We start from the raw sequence: 20117 nt of genomic DNA, 5'->3' as shown, positions 1-20117 counted from the left end.
CCAGCCGTGCTGGTACCTGTCCTTGCTTGCTCTCCAGCCCGTCCCTGGCCAAGAACCATGACATAGCTTTGTTTCTGCTGCTGCTTGGCTTGCTCAGCTCCTGGCATGCTGGGCAGCACTTTCATTGTCCGTCAGCCTACGTACTCACTCAGTAACCGGCGCGCTGTGGATGCTTGAAATCCACGGGCTGGAGTCAGAGGGCTTGTCTGCAGCATCCAACTCTGCAATGCCTAAATGTAGGGACCTGGCCCCGGAGGTGACTCAGAGACCAAAACTAAGTTAATGGAGAGGGCAGGATCTGATCATAAGCTCTTAATAGAGGTGATGCACAACGACTCTTGGGAGGAGGCAAGAATGGAGACATAAGTGCTCCTTTGTGAGAACAACCTGTGCCAGCGGAGCGTGGGGCACAGACCCCTCCTCTGTATCCTCCCCAGCCCCACCTGACAGCACAGCAGGCAGCAGGTCCAGCCTCATCGTGCTTCTGAGCTGGGTGTTGGAGTCCCTTCATGGGCAGTCGAGGCTTTAAGGAATGTCCAGGAGACCACTGCCAATGGGACTCTGCACTCCGGCACAGAGAGGCTCACTGATTTAGGTGCCTCACTAAATTTCCAATGGATCTAGGTATAAAGGCCATTTCCGGACACCTTCACCTCCCTCCTTCTTTTGTTTCACACCTCCTTGAGGCACAGGGAGGGGAAAGGAAGATTTTGAGTTCGGCAATCACTCCTATTTCACCCTCTTATTCTTTGTATGGGTTAACTGGGTCCCACCCACTCTCAGAGAAAAGGGAGAACCTCCCCTGCATGTTGGTGATCCTCACTAATCTAAATATTATGACAGGAGTCCCACAGAGTGCAGAAACAACAGTGCTGGCTGCAGCTCCCACCACTGACTCATCCTGCGGGAAGAAACATCATGGGGCTCAAAATAGACAAAGCTTTCATTTCTGCTCATCTAACTGGCACGACCCCAATGAAGGTGTGAGGGTCACATCCCAGGGCTGCAAGAGCTTTTGGGTCAGTCCTGATAGCCAAGGACAGCCTTGGCTCTCCTGACTCCTGGCAGAGACAGTTCCAGTTGGGCTTCAAGCCGTTCTCGCTTCCCTCCACCCATCTCCCCTACCTCGGACTGACCTATGTGGTGTGTCTGAGTTTGGCAGAAGGTATGATGCGTGTGTCCTCCATACAGCTCCCTGTGTGATGGCTCCGAGCAGAGACAAGCCACCACCCTCCCCTTCCACCTGGAGATGCTTTTGTTTGAAGCTGCAGAGCCACAGTGCTCTGTGAAAAGCCCCAGTGAGCCAGCTGAGCTGCAGTAATGGCCAAGCTCATCGCCCCAGCTGGAACACAGGTGGATTAAATTTAACCTTCTTTGGCTGCAGCTGAGCTTGGTGGCATTGCCTGGCACTGCTGTGGCCACCCAGACCCACCCTGGCTCAGCTGAGAGAGCAGGGCTAAGGTAGTGCATCTGTGGCCAGTGCCAAAATACCACAACCTTATGAAAGGCCACTAGACTAATGTGCCATAAGCTACGAGCTTCTGTAATGAAGGTGCGAAACAAAATCAGTCTGGGTTGCTAGGTATGGTTGAATCAGTTTGAATAAGTAAGATCGGGCCAAAGTGGTCTTTCTAAACACAGCTTGAACCTATTTGCTTGCTCTAAGCCTCCTTACTGTAGGTATAAATTATTTGAATCGGATTTATAAGTTGAGTGCTGGGTTTACTGTTCTCCAGGTTTTGGGGGGAGGCTTTAAATGTTTGGCTGCGCCCTGTGTTTCTCTGGCAGCCCAAGAACCCACCTCACAGGCAGGGAGGACACAGCATTGCATGTGCTCTAAATATCTAAATATCACAGCATGTGATATTTAAAGCCGTGGGTATAGTGCCCTTATTATTCCTTACAGATCACTTTGCCTTCAGGTCTGAATGGCTTCATTAGTGATCTCTCTTGGCAGAGACACGTCTTAGGATACCGCTGCCATTTCATAGCTCAGTCTGACAGGATCCTCTGGATCTAAATTTACCATCATTTCCACACAGGGCCTGATTCTTAATTTTGCCATCCCTATTCCAGCGCGAGTTTGTTTATTTAGATGCAGTGACCAGGCCTATGCCATGCAGAGGTGCCTTAGCTGCATCCAGGGACCAGAAGGTAAGGTCAGAAATGAAATGCTTGTGGCAGGGCCAGGCGTTGGCAGATGCTCTGCCCTGCGTTGAGGAGCAGCTGTACCTGGCAGATCTTCGAAACCAAAGGTACTACTCACCAGTGTGACTTAGTTACCACTCACACTATGGCAAAAGCCACAGACAAACGCAATTAGGTTGCTATTATATTTAGACTGCAAGCTCTGTCAACATACAGTGTTTGGGAGAATGGGCCTCTGATCCCTGATGCAACATAAATAAACAACGAGGATTACAGCTGGCTTTGAGCGTGCAGAACCGCGCTATTCAATACCATTAGCATCTGAAACAACTGGTCCCCATTGATAGCACTTCCTTAAAGAAAAGCTTAGCAAGGCTGCCTGTCCTCCTTCAATAGATCCCAGGCAGCAGAATTAGCAGAATTACTTATTGCTGTCAGAGGAGGGTGGCAGGTGAGTGACAAGGTCATTAAGGGAGCAGAGCCAAGGACTTTGCCTGCCTTTGCACGGAGTTTACCCCAGTCAGCTTGTAACTCAATCCAGGACCTCGGTATTTATGGCTCAGGGTGCGACAAACCACATTTCTAAAAACAAAAACAAGTCTTTGGAGGCTGCAAAAGAGGGAGGAGAGGAGCCCCTTGCTCGTTTTGCTTTTTGCAGGGAATGGTTGAGCCCCAGCTTGTGCAGACACGCGTTTGCCTTTCCGTGTGTTTGCCTTTTTACTTCTGAGAGCAGCAGGAGCACACGCTGGGGGAAGGCAAGCGCGGCTGGAAGCCTTCACAGTAAACCCAGCCTCCACTTCTTTACCTCTCACTGCGGCACCTTTCAGGCCAGACCCTCTGCTGGCAACGGCAACCAGACCAATTTGCAGCACTTCCAGTTCTCATACTCACATTTTTTGCTGTGTTTTAGGTCAGTTTCCAGATAACTGTTTGCAGTTCTCAAAGGATATTATATTGGATAACTACTGCTGGGAAGCAAATGGTTTCAGAAAAACAGAAAGATTTTGGTGCCCATCAGATCTGCCGGAGCTGGGACGTTAGGAGAATGACACCTCGTGCTGCCCAGCTGCGGCAGCAGGCAGATCTATTTTGTCATGACAGTTTATGCAAACCCCTCCAGTTCTAGCCCAGCGCCGAAGGAGCAAAGCCAGACTTCCCAAAAGAATCCTCCAGGCAAACAAATCTCCTTGTCCAGCCCCAGCTGTCAAAACAGGTCTGGCATGTGTTATGATGCCATCAAATTGTGATTCTGTGTAAACTCTTTACTGGAAATGCATACACCTGCAAGTTTTTGTTTCTTTTCAGAGAGCATTAATTCACACTGCATTCAGTGCAACATTAGCTTCGTGTCATACCACCTGGAAATTTATAAATGAAAGAAATCGTTTGCTGATGCCATTTCTCTTCCTTCACACTCTGACTTCCACACTACATTGTACGTTAGCATGCCGTTACAATAGTGACAGTTATTTCTGAGCAAGCTATTCCAGGGACAAAGATAAAATCGTCACCTGCAAGTAAAAAAAAAATAAGGAAAAGGCAGACCTACAGTTCTGCTTAACACCAGCGAGTGTTTTATGGCTTATTTGAAAAAAAACCCAAAAGCAAACCATGAAACTCCCAAGATTGCGTTAGGGTATTAGGTTATAGGAATAAATATTTGCATAGACAAAGCAAACTGACAGATTGAAAACGCTAAATAAGTTCAAAACATGCATATTTGCATTACCTTTTTTGTTCTGAAATAAAAGGGTAATAGTACTGCTGAAATGGGTTATCTCCTTGATTAAGTCTTAATTCAGAAAATCCTCGCTGGCATTCATCTCCCTGCTTTGCCTGGATGTTTCGATCAACTGCAGGACAGCTTTGAAACACTCTCGCTTTGAAGCCTGGAGTTTATTTCTGGATCACCCCATGATCAGCGAATACAAGCCAAAATATAAGTTGTTCTGAATCTCAGATTTCCTGTTTGAAGATGCACGGCAGAAACTTTTATCCATCCTAAAGTTCTTCTTTGTTGCATTGTCTGAAGAACTTCATTTCATCAAGCATCCTGTAGCTAAATGACACAAAGTTGACCCTTCTATTACATCATTATTTATTGTCCCTGACAAGAAGACCATATATGGACATGTTTCTGGAACCTAAAGAGAAAAAAAAAAATTGCCGTATAATTTTGAAGTAAAATATGTTGTCCTGGAGAGTTTTATTTACTTGGGGGGAAAGGAGCTCAATTTACTTTTCTTTTAGCTGCTGCTTGTTAAACGAAACAGACAAATATTATGTGGGTATTTATTGATGTTTTAGAGCGGTTCGTATATTTTTAAGGCTGCAAGTTTGAGACTTTGGGATTCCAAAAGATGACAAAAGCAGCTGTGAACCTGTTCCAAGCAGTATTTGTAGGAGCTTACTACTGGAAAAGAACTGCTTTCGTACCACAAAAATGTGAACGACAGACCCTCTCTCAGACTCCTCAAAGCCATTAATGTGAAATGGTAGCCATCTTCGCACATCTGGCAGAGGGCAAGCTGGCCAAGGGAGAGATAGCACTGATCCGGGGATGAGCTAGAAGAAAACAATCAATCAGGCACATACAGGAGAATTGTCACTGTTGGACTAGCTGGAACATGGGAATAATACTCCCTTTGGGAAGGTTTCTATGTATTTGTCCAGCTAATACGATGAATGAAGGAAAACAGTATAATACAGAGTAAAATGATGCCTATGCTTTTTCCTTCAGCTCCTGCTTCACTGATTCCCGTGGCAAAACATTGCATATAAAGAGAATAAAGCCTGGATTGCTTTATTCTGGATCTGGTTTCCTTTCCGAGTACCTTGTCAAGCCCCAGGCTGGCTGTACTCACCCTGTCAGTGCATAAACACCCCCTGGCTAAAGCTTAACAAGAGCAATCTTGAAGGGAATCAATTCAGCAAGACCATATCATCAAATAATAGCTGATCCCTTTCAACTCACCTGCTTTGCTTTTAGGGTCTTCCAGGACCAGCATCATTCCCTCTCCATGCCTGCTCCTCAATCTGCCTTGCTCCAGCGTGACAGGATGGCCAGTACACGACATGTCCACCTTCTCTGCTGCTCGCAAAACCATCTGCCCCTCATAACTAGTTCTAGGGCTGTTGTTTTTTCCAAAGTTAAGGACATTCAGAAGCTACTGTGGCAGGCGAAGGAGCCCTGGATGTTGTCTCCAAGTGGATATGAATCTCTTATGCCCTTGAAAATGTAACAGCCAACCCTCCGTGACTTTTAAACAACACCCAGAACTTTTTTTCCTGATATTACTTTAAGATTGTAACCAGCCTTGGCTTAAAACCAAGAGTGAATGCCTCCCCCATTTAACACTTCTGTTTGCCTTTTGGCGGTCTCACTGGATCCACACCCTTGGCACTCTTGTGTCCGGCTTGATGTCCCACTGAACTCAAGGAAAAATGTCGATATTGTGATGCAGATTTATGTTTGGCAGAGGCAAGGGTGCCTATGTCTTCCAGGATGGACTGCTTGGTTATAAAAAGGATACTGGGGCTGAAGGTCCCATCAGCTACGAACGTTGCGGGTGGTTCCCCATGCCATTCACACCAAGAACACTGCAATTCCCTTCCCTCCCACATTCCTGGGTTTCCTTGCAAAGCCCTGTGCACCCTTTTGATGTATTTGGAGCTCCTACGAATGCTGCTGCACCATTTTCCGAGAAAAGTGCAGGTCTCTGCTTCAGAAGATCTATTTTCAGATACCACTAAGTCTCTCTTTTGTCTTGAGTAAATCATTTAACTCCTCTGTGTCTCATTTGCTACACTAGTGAAGTGGAAATAATCAAACGCATTAACTTTAGAGAAGAGTCCAAAATTCCTTGCAGATGGGAAACCAACGAGACTACTTATATGGATAGAGATTGCCGAATAGGACCTTATTTAATTAGTATCTGTGAAATACTTTGGTATCCACAGAGGAAGATCTCATAGAATTTTGAAATATTAGTTACAGAAACATTACGATACAAGAATGAAATCATACATTTGGGGGTTGATCTTTTCTTGCAATAAAACAATGTTGTGGCTTTATTACAGCACATCCAAAGCATAATAATAACAATCATTATGATTTATTAGCTTTGCATCAGATTTGTTAATATTTCCCTCGGGGCACGCGCGGTTATGGATCTGCATTTTCAGCTTAACCCCAAGACATTCCAAGAGATTACAAAATGTCACCTGCAAAAATAAATACATAAATTCATGCCTTTTTCTGGGACAGATTTCAAACTCGGGTACTGCATATTAGATCTGTTTCCTTTCTCTTTAAATAGAAAATGATGGAAATAGCCAACTCATGCTGATGGGGGAGTCAGCTAGGGTCTCACAAACAGGGCACAATAAAAGAGATTTGAATCTGAGAGAAGACAATGAAGGATGACCACAGGAAAATAATAAATGGTGAAATAAACAGCAAGATTTGCTTTATTCTTCATGTTTCCTCAAAATAGTGAGCAGGTTATATTAGGAAAGTACACCGAACATTTCCTTAAGTTTTGGGTTTGTTCAGAGGCTCTACTTCGATTAGTTGAATCAAGTAGCCCTTCAGCTCTACTAAGTGCTGTTTTGTTTTAAGACAAAACTGAATCAGGCCACCGAGGCTGGTGAAAAAGCAAAGTTCATTTGTGCATCCCGGTAGACCGATGAGGTTGTAACAGAGTCATTCTGTGTGCAGAGCTACCATGGATGTGCCAAAACGTGATGAAATGCAGGTGAGAACTGACATTAGCACAACCTGTATTCTTGTCCATGTAACTACCAATGATGAGTAACTTTACTGCACCCGAACACTCGGCTCAGGGGTGGCTCTTCTGAAAGGAAGACAATACTGATTAGTTGTGACAGTAATGGTCCCTGGACAGAAAATCCTCGTAATACTTTGCCACAGAACAGCATACTGCTTTGTGCACCGATTACCTCAAACTGTTCCCTTGTTACTCGTGTCTTGTCGGAACGTTTTTACTGTAGAAAGACAGCAAGGTGCGTGGCATATTTCACCGAGAGCACAGAGCTGGGGCACGCATCTCTGTACCTTTCGCAGTCGCATGGCAGTGAGCAGAGCTTCGCGTTCAGTGTCGCCACGCCGTGCTTCCATCAGACACTCCCAAAAATTAAATGCGAACACCAGAACCAAAAGCACCCCCGCTGTGCCTCCTGCTATACAACCCACGTTCAAATAACGAGAAGATAGAAACTCCCACGGGGGGACGATGGTTTCAATTTCCTTTGCAAGAACTAATGATTGCTTTGGCCCCAGTCCCCTGAGAGAGGTGAGGAGCCAGAGGCACTTGTATGGGAAAAAGTGCAGGATGTCACACATGCCCAGGGGTAGGGAATACAATATACATCACTTCTTGATGACTCTGCTGCCTAAACGCTGCCGCAAAGAAGGAGGTGTTTCGAGATCACTCAGAACACAGTTCCCCTTTCTGGAGGAATTTATCCCACGCTAATGGCTCCTGGCGCACGCCCCCGCATCAGGGTGTGCTTCGGCTGAGTGTGCAACTTCCACCTCGGCACGGTGGCTCCTTACAGCAAATTTTTACCTTTCGGATACAAACAAAATGGAGTCCTCGCTCCTCTGGAGATATCGAGAGTCCTAGGAGATCCAGGACCCAGTACGCGGGGTCCTAAGCCCCATTTCAGGTATCTGACGACTCAGCCCGGACCTGCCCTGCGTTGGAAGAGCGTACAGCTACCGCAGTCACTGCCTCTCTGCAAATGTCACCATAAGGTCACATCCACTGACTCAGACTGAAAGAGGAATCAGTCAGAGGGAACATGAAATGCTAATACGAAGTGAACACAACCCCAAGACTGCATAAACAAATACATGTTCCTTGGAGGAGGAGGGAAAGTATAAACATTATCTTTTAGTCACTCTTTGCTGTGCAAATACCATTTATCTTATGTTATAATGTATGTTAGTAAGAATTCTAATGAAAGACTTGTCTTTTTCTTGACCTTTACAAAATCCACAAAATTCAGAGATGTTGCTGCAACCCTCTTGCTCCGAGAATCTTGCGGGGGAGCAGGAGGATGAGAATGGCAGCAAGAGACACAAGCTGCGGTGAATAGCAAAGGTCCTGGGAGGAAAAGTGACTCCAAAACAGCAATGATGGAAAAATGAAATTGATTTTGATGGGAAACAACATTTCCATAGTTTTTTTAAGGCAGTCTTTGGAAATATACAATGGTTGTTTACCTCTCCATTTGATCCCTTAGGCTAGTTTATGAACAAGGTCTCTTTTGATGCTTTTCTTTGGTACCCTCTAATTCCTTTAAGACTGGTTTTTTTCTAACTGTTGCACTTGATGTATGCAATGCATTTCTCTCCTTCCCTTCCCTCAAAAACATGAGAACAGCAGACTTTCTAGATACGGATAAACAGCCCTCAAAAACCAAAAGATGCCCCTACCTACATTCAGCTGCTTGCAGAAATGTGTGTAGCTTGGCGCATAATGAAGTTCAAGGAATTATGACTTTCTATATGCTTGGAGTTAAATTAAGTCTAGCAGGAGCTACTGGAGCAGCAAGGCAGAGCAGGACCCTCCTATGCACAGCCCAGGGAGAAGGGGGTGGGTTTGGATCCTGGGAGGTGAGCTCCAGCCTGGCTTGGGATGGATGCTGAAGGTGGCTCCTGGCCAGCCCAACTGGAAGCAGGTTTGCTGCCATGGGGCTCAGAAATTCCAAGCAGGGGGACAAGCTGTCATCCACATTGACTCCAGCCGTGACACACTGGCCTTTTCCCCATGATGGTATGGCCACGACTGGGACATCATTGGTTGCTGTGCAGGCAAGAGCAGCGAAAGAACCAGAATAGACTGTGCTAAAGGACACCGCACCATCATCTCTATTTACCCGGTGCTGTTTTAGCTGTGCGGTCAAATTCATATGTAATAAACACAGTATCTGAAGCTTGATCAAATGAACTGTCCTTTATACTGCCACTGAGAGAGCTTTGTTGCCCTGCACTGTCTGCTTTGAGCACGACTGAGAGAGAACCAGAGGTTTATGCCTCCTTTAATTTCAAATAACAATGCAACAGGTTTGTTTTGCAGGGCTGACATTTAATTATTTGCCCTACATCTCTCAGGTTAAATTTAGACCTAAATTTAGGACAAGTGTCTGGACAGAATGTCATATGACACCAGCGTATATCTGCTGCACAACATGCCATACGAACATGTAACGTTCAACTCGGTTAAAAATAACCGTACACTTACCTAATTCAGCAGGCTTCTGGACTCTATCTACTGAGCCTGTGAGCAGACAGTGCAATAACAAGAGTCATAAGCATACTGAGGGAGGAGACATCATGAAAAGCAAGAAGACAGAAAAAAAAATTCTTTTTCTGTATTTGTTCTCTCTTTTTTTGTATCAAGTAGTAATTATTGTCCTGTAGTAATTCATGTATGGCAGTCTATATTATCTTACAAAAGGGCATGAATAGGGAAATTAGAGTGGAATTGTGAAAAGAATTGCAGAATTTTTTTCCCACCAAAGTGAGAGATCTCTGATTCCTCAAGAGCAGAGTTAAATGGCTGTTAAAACTCCCACCCCAAGCTTACAAGAGAACAGATTCTTCCACAGTAGAGAAGTAACTTGCTACATGCATGGTTTCCTCAGCTACAACAGGGCTAGATGACACCAGTCAGTGTGGCTGAGGCAGGGAAACACCTCCAAACTAAGCATCATTGTCTTCCTGAGCTGTGTGTGGAGATCATAGCTCCAGGGAAAATCTGAGCACAGGGAAAAAAACCTGTCATGCAAGTGTGAAAACCACAAAGTGAGATGGAAAATCTGTTTAACACCTTTACGGATAAGATGAGAACAAGCACACCAGCATGGATGAAGGCTGGAGTAAAGAACTGAACTTCAGCCAGGCTGCCTTGATGGTAGTGAGAGCTGTAACGATAAGCAGGATGCGTTTTCTCCGTTTGAACTGCTGCCATGCTTCTGTCCTTTGGCATTTATCTAGGTCCACTTTGCTGATAAGGAAAGGTTAAGGTGTTTTCCCCAGACCTTGGATGGTGGGGCTGTTGATGCTCTGGCCACGTGTGGGCGATGTCCATCAATGCTGAGCTCTCCTCCAGTGTGAGGAGCTGGTGGCCTCCATGGCTCCTTGCTGTGGAAACATCCTCATAGGTCCCCAGCTGGTGCACAGGGTCCCAGTCCACCCGTGTCCCTGGAGCTACAGCCTGGCAGAGGGAGGGTCCCCGGGATGAGACAGAAAAGGTTGAATGCTGCTGGCCACCAAATGGAGGGGCCACCAGCTGTAATGTGCAAATCGGCTTGTTAGCAGGGTGCCCTGCGAGCACCAGGGCAGTGTGCAGTGCTGCTGAGCAAGCGCTGGGGGAGTGTGGGCAACCAATGCTCCGGTGGCAGCTGAGCAAGGAGAGGGGTTTGTTTCAAGGCATTAGAAATGGGATACAAACCGCTCCCTGGGTCACTAGGGCAAAGCTGGTCCAGCCCAAATGGAGGGGGCTGATGCCTGGCAGTTGCCCAGTAGGTGATAGGGGCACATGCAGGCTCGGTTTGGGTGTAGGAGCAGGGTAATTGGCCACATCATGGGCTACAGCAGGCACTGCCTGGTCTCCTCAGTCAAAAAAACTCTCACCCTTGGGTGGGACAGTCTCTTGGGACCAAAGCAAGGTCTGCTTCAGTGTAGGGAAATCTGTCCATCCACTTTGTGCTTTTTCTCTGGAGAGCAAAGCGCACTGCTATCAGCACAGTGCCTTTCCAAAGTGCTTAAATCATGTGTACCATTTTTTCCTTTAATGAGGGATTTCCTTTTGAACTGAGATTGTGAGACAAGTTTAGACATTTTAAGCTACTCGCACTATATATGAGTGTAGGTGGGTCCATGCAGAGTCTCAAAGATATTTTTATTGAAATGCTGCAAAGACTGAGTCATTTCTTGGTTGGCACGTTCTATTTTTCATGAAAATGGTTTTGCTTTCTCTGCTGCAACTGTACATCATGTCTGTCACATTAGTTGTGGTCACAGCTATATAACATGGATTAATCTCTGATTTAATCTTATTTTCTGTTGTTCAGTACCCGAAAATCAATCAGGCCAGTGGTCAGCTAAAACAGAGCCCATCAGCTGACTCTGACACCGGTCTTTTAGCAGCATTTGCAAGAAACTTCTGGCAGGATACGTTGTTCCCCTCAGAGACATCCTGCCAGCTCGTAAAGACTGGTTTAAGTCTTCAAAACTTGGCACTTCGCAACTCTTCCAAACGTTTTTCTGATTATTTACTTCTCAACAGTCCCTTTTTCATGTAACGCTGAACCCAAATTTGAATCTTGCTAAATTCTTCATCTCCGTGACATTTTGAAGCGATGAGTCCAAGAGCCCCAGATAGCACGTTTCTGGGCTATTGTTGTCAAACTTCTGACAGCCTCTTGCTGTGTACCAGCACGGACCCACATGTGGCTTTGAACACCAGGAGCAGGGATCTCCATCCCTGATGGATGCTGGCACTGCGAGGCAGGCAGCAGGGCAAAGCAGGGCTGCACGCACCAACCCGCCTTTTGACACATTGAGGCCCACGGAAATGACACTGGGGCATGCCGCGAACACGGAGGTCAAGTTTCACAGGAAACCGTGGCCACCTTTAAAACGTAGTCACGGAAAAACACAATAATCCCAAACCCCCCACGTGCATCAAGACTTCACTTTTGCAGGCAGCAGCTCCCAATGAACTTGGGTCAGCCTGGGCAGCACATGGCACCAGCAGAGCTTTAGACACATTCATGTCTGGCAAGACCCAAAACACTCCTACCACCAAAAACTGATTGATAGTGTAAATTTTCACCAGTGCTACGAAATGTCTCTGGCTATTGGTTCAGTGCTCAGGATGTGAACAGGAATGGAGTGTTTCATAATCATTTTATTAATAAATTTTTATTTATTTTTTAAAAAGGGGAAAAAAAAAAAGGAAAGATTTACCAGAAACCACTGGAGTAATTGGAGGGTGCTGTCCTCATCACTGATCTTTGTAACCACACCACATGTTTGGCCTCAGGGTCAGCTTGCTTCTGCTCTGCGTCACATCTGTGTAACAAAGCATGGGAACCAATAATCGTTTAGTGGCGTGTTCAGGTATATTGGTTCAGTACCAGAGAAGCTGATGGAGTCACACCGGAGTAAGTGAGGACAAAGCAATTAGTCAAAACCCACTAATGTCTCATAACATGCTGGAAATAACACAAATATGCAAAGAAAGATCAACCAGATAATACTAACCTTTTCTTTTCCTAGAGTAATTATACTTTATGACAAACTATGTTCGTCTCTTCTGACCCACCTGTCATGTAAACCATACACATGAATAGGCACTCACTGTCTCTCTTTGCATGTACATGTGCACGTGTACTGATACCTTACTGGAAATCGGCTGGACTTGGGTGAAGAGGGTGAAGTCCTTTACCCAAGATATCCATTACAGGCACAAATCAGTGTGGCAAGAGAGTAGCTGGGGAAAATATTGCAGAAGGTGCAGGCTTTCTCCACCTTTCTTCCAATAAAGGATTCCTTCATATAGCTAAAACTCCAGTTCCAGACGCTTTCCATCCATCCTTAAGTTCTTCACTGCATGCTGCAAAATTGACAGACGAGGCCAGGGAATGCAGTCTTTTGCATTTATTTATGTCAAGAACGAGAGGAGCTTTAGCTACTGGAAATCACTATATCCCTGTTTATTTTACTTGTACTTACTCGTTCCCAAAGAAGATGCAGCTCAGGCCGAGGAGCACAAGGAGCACTTCAGGGAGAGGCATGTATGTTCCATCAAGAGATTTTTTAAAATTGCGTCTCAGATCTGTGAAATAAGGTGACATGCAAATGGCATACGCTGACTTGCCATATGAAGTTCTTACAACACATTAAGACTTTTTCTTTTTGAGCTCCAGAGTGATATCATATAAAGAAACAATAAGACCTCAGGCTCTTTGGAGATGAGTGAAAAGCTCTCTGCTGATCCCGTATGGTTCAGGGTAATTTGCTGACAACCACAATCGCAAACAGACCTGGAAAGGACCTGATGATGTATTTGTGCAGAGAGTCCACCACTCTGTCTGAGGACAGCGGCAATGAAATATAAAAAATAGGTGTGCATTATGCAGATGCTTAGGCTGAATAGGAGCAAGCAGAAAAAAACACAGTTTGATTTAGGAAGTTATGTGCCTTTACCATCGTGGGTGGACAGGTCAGAGTTCTGTACTGGCTAAGCATCCTCAGGAAAAAGACACCTACTGCACTCCCAACTCATCGTGAGCGACTGGAGGCCCCCAGCAGTCTCACATGAGGTATTTGCTGCAGCTGCAGAACAGCAAAAGAAAGGTTTTGTTGACCCAGTTGGGTGAATACACGTAGGCAACTTAATTTCAAACTCCACCATACCCTTGAATTTAAAAGAAGAAACCTTTATGGGGACCTTGCTTATTGGGGATTTTCAGAAAAAGCAGTGTTTCTAAAGAATTTGGTACAAAAAGGAAGAATTACTGAGTAGTAACTTTCCTGTACATGATAAACAGCTCTATCAATAAAGTTAGTGCTGTGCATTAAAGGGTGGCATCCCAGAAAATAAAAACAAACTGGGATGATGTCAGTAGGCACTGATCGAATTTAAATCTATCTTGCAACATAGGGAAGGGAGATTGGAGAAGGCAATGAGAAGATTCATCATGGCAAAGTCAGAATTTATAGCAGATAATATGGAGTCAATAAAAATAAAAAGATAGAACACCACCATGCATAATACGACACATATGTGCACAACTGGTTGACTCAGCCCCAAAAAAGCCGAGGACAGATCTGGGAAACTGAGTATGTGCAGCTGCTGCTCATGCGTGACTCCATCTAATCTATCCCTCAACCATGATGTGGCCACCACTGTGAAATCTATTCACATACTGTAGACCTCTGACACATACATGCATCAACCTGCTTTATCTAAGTTGCTGCCCAAACCTACCCACCTAGTTGCCTACATCCAGCTGACTTGCCCATTGTCCTTCTCAAAATGGTGTAAAAGATCCGAGGGTCACAGTCCTTCCCACGTGTGTTGGCAGGATTTCGTTCCATCTCTTCAAATGAATCAGCAACATACCAGACGTACCCGTTAGTTTTGCACATTTCAAGACCTTTCTCTTGCAGCTTGCCCTCAAAGACCTCTGCCACGAGTAATAAAAGACTCTAGACTTCCAAAATTTATCACCATAAACAAATCAAATGCATAAGATCACTTAAGACATTTTGAACGGGACTAACCCTGGAACAGAAGCCTCATTTTTCATCCCATATCTGCCAGGCTTATTCTGTGCTCAGTGGAAAATTAGTAGCTGGGACCATATCTCTTTTTTCCATTTGTAAAACCTGAGACCAGGTACTTTCTCCAAGACTACAGCAGTTGTGTCCACTGAATTAATCTCTGCAGAGGTGGCAGGACAAACATCTCATCTGAAGAAAATCCTCAGGAGAGGCTTGGCATCCATCCATACAGAAGGATGCATTCAAGAGACCATCACACTCTGAATTACACTGATAAATATATGTCAATCTTGCCTATCAGGATCTGGGGTCACAGATTTATAAAATTTCAAATCTTCAGAGTCAGATGTTGATGTCAAACTTAAAAGAGAAGTGCGATATAAAGGCTGTCGCGTGAGGGATTGGAGCATCTCCGTTATGAGGAAAGGCTGAGAGAGCTGGGACTCTTTAGCCTGGAGAAGAGAAGGCTGAGGGGAGACCTTATTAATGTTTACAAGTATCTAAAGGGTGGGTTTAAGGAGGATGGAGACAGACTCTTTTCAATGGTTCCCAGTAACAGGATGAGGGGTAACGGGCACAAGCTGGAACATAGGAAGTTCCGATCAAATATGAGAAAAAACTTCTTTACGGTGAGGGTGACAGAGCACTGGAACAGGCTGCCCAGGGAGGCTGTGGGGTCCCCGTCTCTGGAGACTTTCAAGACCCACCTGGATGCAGTCCTGAGTAATGTGCTCTAGGCAATCCTGCTTTGGCAGGGGAGTTGGACTAGATGATCTCTAGAGGTCCCTTCCAACTCTGAAAAAATTCTGTGAAATTCCGTGAAATTCCATGTTGGTAATTTCTGGGTTGAGTCTTCCTGTTGGAAAACCCGCCAGCCTCCTGAATGCCTTTCCCCATTGAGCAATATGACGCAATGTATTTGCTGCCTGGCCCCTGAGTGCCCTGCTAAAGTATAATCTTTGCACCAACTTGTCAAGAAGCTGGACAGGTCTGTTTTATATTCCCCCAGCCTGTATTTAGTCCACTTCATCCTCATAAGGAGCCCTACCCATATAGATATACATGTTTATAAAAACACCCATCCATTTTGCCCACAGAACATTTCAAAATACTGTCATCTCTATAAGCACTCAGACCAAAACCCCTTTGGCATTGAAAGCACTGATGCCAGAGCAATGAAAGAGACTCTTTTCTTTGTCTCAACACCACCCTTTGTCATCTTTGCTATTGTGCACTACCGAGCAGAGCCAGGCGATTGTTTGCCATGACAATGCATCACACATCATTACTATTATCAGGGTTAAGAAGTGTATCAGGAAAAAAATCTCATCACTGCAAGCTGGTGTTTCTCATACAAAGTCTGATTCCAGAAGCATAGTCTTGATCTGTCTGTAAGCAGGCAGTGTAGTCTTTCTTTAAAAAGCAAAACCTAATAAAATACATCATATTTCTCGTTACATTACCATTTAACTTAATATTGAACCTAAGCGATAGGTTGAAATTGCAAAAATGACTGAAATGACCTTGCTTCATAAAATAAAATTTTCAAAGTAGTGTGATTGCGCTTGAAACCAATCAAGCTTTATAAAAATCAGAATATTAAACTTCCCCTGTCATCAACTCATAAATTTTTAAAGAACTTTTCAAACCATCACGGCATTCAGTATGCTGATGACAGATCTATTAGAGACAAGGGATGCATCCTGCCCTCAGCTCTTCTAACTTATCTCCTTAAAACACCAATGAATGCAACCATTTCCCTTTCAATCTACGTCAGCATCATTGAGCTTATGACTTGAGCAAAGAATTAAATAATTGTGTCTCAACAGAAAATCAGTAACTAGAAATAATATCAAAAGAAACCTGACGAAAATTATTGCCTGATCAGTCTTTGCTGGTAAATAAGCAACAATAATTTTTAAAGAACATGTCAATTGAATAGTTTTTTGGCTGATGCAAACATCTTGTCCCACATTGATGGTGTTACCTGCCAGCAGAGAGAGCCCAAGTCTGGAAGGAAGGTAACCAAGGCGACCTACAATTGTGCCCTGCATGGCCTAGATGATAGACAGCATCGTCAGTACCAACATATGGTCAGTCCCTTCCTCTGGTCCCCAGGGCAGAGGAGAAATGGTCACCTCCAACCCTCTCTGAGAGATGAGGGACGGGTCTTGCTCTCCTTACTCTCATAGTGTGGGTATGAGGCCAGAAAGATTGGCACTCCTCCATGACATTCAGCTTTTTCTGCATGTTCTTGGGTGACTCTCTTCTTTAACAGCTTCACGTAGAGAAGGGCAGCTATGAACTCTTTTCTAAGGGCAAAATGCCTGCTGAAGCCAAAGGCCATTTCAGCAGGTACAGACAAGTGAACATCAAGTAAGAAATTCATGATTTGGTGACGCTTTGGTTGATTTGATTGACTGTTGTGTATCTTCCCAGGGAAGAGGAGGACAAAGGTGTCACTCATGTCTCAATCATCCATGAGGTTGGATAAATCTCTTTGCCTATTCATGTGTATGTCAGACAATCTCAGGGAATGGCATTTTCTCCTTAAATCAACACAAACTCTTAACTCTTAAAATTCTGCCCTCTCAGTGCACAGAGCGTCAGCCAAGCTCAGCCCAGATGTTTCCAGCTATTTGTCTGTTGTCATTTGGATTCAAGTTTGGGCCCCTGGAGAAGTGAGCGCGTGGCACGCTGTTCTTCAGGAAAATTACCTTAGTATGGTGTATCGACAGCTGAGGTGAGACGGTGTCATGAGTGCAGGAAGCCAAGCACACAGTAGATTCAAAGTGTCTGTTCAAATTTGAGCTGAGCCACATTTCTATATGGGGATTTGTCTCAAAGAAAATAATACATCAAAAAAATATGCATTTTTATATAAATACAGCAACCCAAATACAGTTATTCATTATGAGAAAAAGGTAACAAATCAGGAATGCGACCAAAGAAGAAAAACATCCTGTGTTAAGGAAATAACTCTTAGTTCCAAGTCTTCAGCAATAGCAGCTGTAGTTACGGATGACTCCTGTTTGGTTCATGACATTTTTCAAGTCCTACCTCAGGACCCATGAGTCAGTGCTGCATCCTGCACAGGCTGAAGCCTAGGTCTTTGCTTGTGCTGTAAAATTCTTTGGGTTAGGTACAGCAATGACGCTGGGGCCAGTTATTACATGAACATCTTCTCCCAAGCTCCATTCCCAGTGTAGGCACTTCAATCATTTGGGACTTGATCTCCGGGAAGCTAATAAATCTATCCAGGACACTGGACAATCTGGAAGTTTACCAAGTCCCTGAATGGAGTGCCTCATAAAATCTAGAATTATAGAATGGTCTGGGTTGGAAAGGACCTTAGAGATCATCTAGTTCCAGCCCCCCTGCCCTGGGCAGGGACACCTCCCACCAGACCAGGTTGCTCAAAGCCCCGTCCAACCTGGCCTTGAACACCTCCAGGGATGGGGCAGCCACAGCTTCTCTGGGCAACCTGGGCCAGGGGCTCACCACCCTCAGAGTGAAAAATTTCTCCCTGATATCTAATCTAAATCTACCCTCATGCACCTGTTAAATGCACCATTTCATTTCTTTTGTGACAGAACAGGAATTAAGCTCTTAAGTTTGATAAGATTTTATGAGGCTAATGGTGTGAAGAGGAAACGAGCAATCCCAACTAAGAAGCAAAAGTAGAGTTCAATGAAATGACAGAGGGAGACTAAAATAAACTGGCAGCAGAGCTCAAAAAATTGAGAGTCAGGTAAGGACTAAGCTCCCCCTGCCACAATATCAGACTGCGTAATACAGGGCTGTCTCTGTCTGCCCACAGTCTCATCCAGCTTCGTGTATCTCCGTTGTTCCAGTTATGCATTTAATAAATTAGCACGATAGTACGGTATTGGTAATCGGAGCAAGGTACTCAAAAGGGACCCATTGCATCTGTAAGTCTTGTCCCCTGCTGCTGTTAGTCAGCATTTAGTACAGTCCTCATTTGTAATGTAACGAGATGCATCAAAAACAAGCAAGGAAATCTGGGCTACACGCATGTCCTGGTTTGAGACCAAAACCACGACAACACAGTAAGGGGTTGCAAGACCTGCTGAACCAGGCAATGCAAATCCTGATTTATTGCCAAAAGGGGACTCGAGATTTGGGAGCTCAGGTTCCTTCTGCAGTCAGTGGGGATTATCCTCTGTTACCTACCCTGGCGGCCAGTGAAGAAGCTGGGCAAAAATGTGGGTAATGGAGCGCTGCCTCCCCCTCCTCTAGTCAGGCTTAAAATACAGAGGCTCTTGATGAATATTGCTGGGGGCTTGGACCTGGCAGCCCGCTGCAAGCCCAGGAGAAGCCCTCCAGGTATAACCCCCAGGCTGTGAGCTGGTGATCACCCGCTTCTGTTGGGGTTCTGGTGTGAGAAAAGCAGGAAGCTGCTCAGCCTGAGCAGCGCTGGGCACGCGGGGACACAGAGCTCGCAGCTCCCGGGGGACTCTCCATGCCTATGGGACAGTGCTAAGCGATTTGGGCACCTCCAGCATTGGAGGGCTTTCAAAAGGCTGTAGCTTGCAATGAGAGAGTGCAAAGGGACGGTGTCCGACATGGCTCTAGCCCCAGCTGCCGTTACACCCAGTGATATATTGTTCAACACCTCTCTCCTCTGATCACAAGCTTTCTTCTAAACCACCCATGGCCCTTTATTTCTTTTGCTGCCAGCTCTGTCCTTTAGCTGAACTGGCTCTTCGTTCTCCCTGGTGTTATGCCCTTGCTTTATTTATAGAAAGCACTGGGATACTCTGGGATACTTTCTCGCCAGCGTTAAGACAGCCAAGTTCCCCTCGTCCCAGACGGGCTCTGGGTTCCCTGCCCTGCTCACCTCCCCCTGCCTGCACCTGGCCGGGCCGAGCCTGCCTTTCGTGGACACTGCGCACGGTGTGTGGGAGAAGAGCTCGTTAACGTCTGGTACCACAGGACATTAATGCGTGCAATTATTAAGTATTATGATTATTATCATTCCTGTTATTTCAGGAGGCCGTTGGGGGGCTGAGCTGTCAGAACTGCCAGATTTCCCCTGCAAAAGGTAGTTGTTTTTACAAACTCCCCCAACATCATGGAAATCCTCTTTGTGTGGCATAGCACAATTAAAAGCTCTGTTGACACCAAAGGGTCCCTTTAACAACATTCTCACTGTTTGAACTAACTTCTATAAAATAGTCTTGTGCATTTCTTCGTTTTATTTGCCGGCGGCAAAAAGTAGAGAAGAAAGTTGCTAAATACAAAGAATATGAAGATTTCCTGCTGCAAACCAGTGACAAATTGCCTGCCAGTGTTACTCTAAGGCACTTGCTGGCTCTTTTACTGTACTAAGGGCAGCTGTCATTGCCTCCCTCTGCTCCTGCGCTGTCGTGCGGTCAATCAGCTGTGCCGAGAGGTGCTGGGGGTGTAGCCGGCGGAAGATGGCAGGAATAGCGGGGAGCGAGTCAGACCCACACTCCTGGGGCTGAGCCTGGGTGCCCGGGCAGCACTGTCAAGGTAGAGGACAAGGGAGCCAGATCCCTTCTGTAATCGCTGCAGCCCAGTTTGACCATGGGATCTGCATAGCCTCATGGTTGGGAACTGGGAGCACACAGTTCTCCAGCTGATACCAGCACGAGGGACA

General features: G+C 45.4%; 1 protein-coding gene across 1 annotated transcript in view; it reads right to left on the bottom strand.

Moving 5' to 3' along the window:
• The window catches only part of ASB2 (ankyrin repeat and SOCS box containing 2), a 33138-nt gene extending 28929 nt beyond the window's left edge, over positions 1 to 4209 (bottom strand). The window contains exon 1 of the mRNA XM_074584130.1: positions 3878 to 4209. The gene's annotated coding sequence lies outside the window, so the exon portion shown is untranslated. The remainder of the gene's footprint in view (positions 1 to 3877) is intronic.
• Positions 4210 to 20117: the final 15908 nt, after the last annotated feature.

The sequence above is a fragment of the Larus michahellis genome, chromosome 4, assembly GCF_964199755.1.
Source record: "Larus michahellis chromosome 4, bLarMic1.1, whole genome shotgun sequence".
NCBI lineage: Eukaryota > Metazoa > Chordata > Aves > Charadriiformes > Laridae > Larus > Larus michahellis.
Note: the sequence above shows the minus strand (reverse complement) of the source record. Positions and strands in the feature narration are given on the sequence as shown.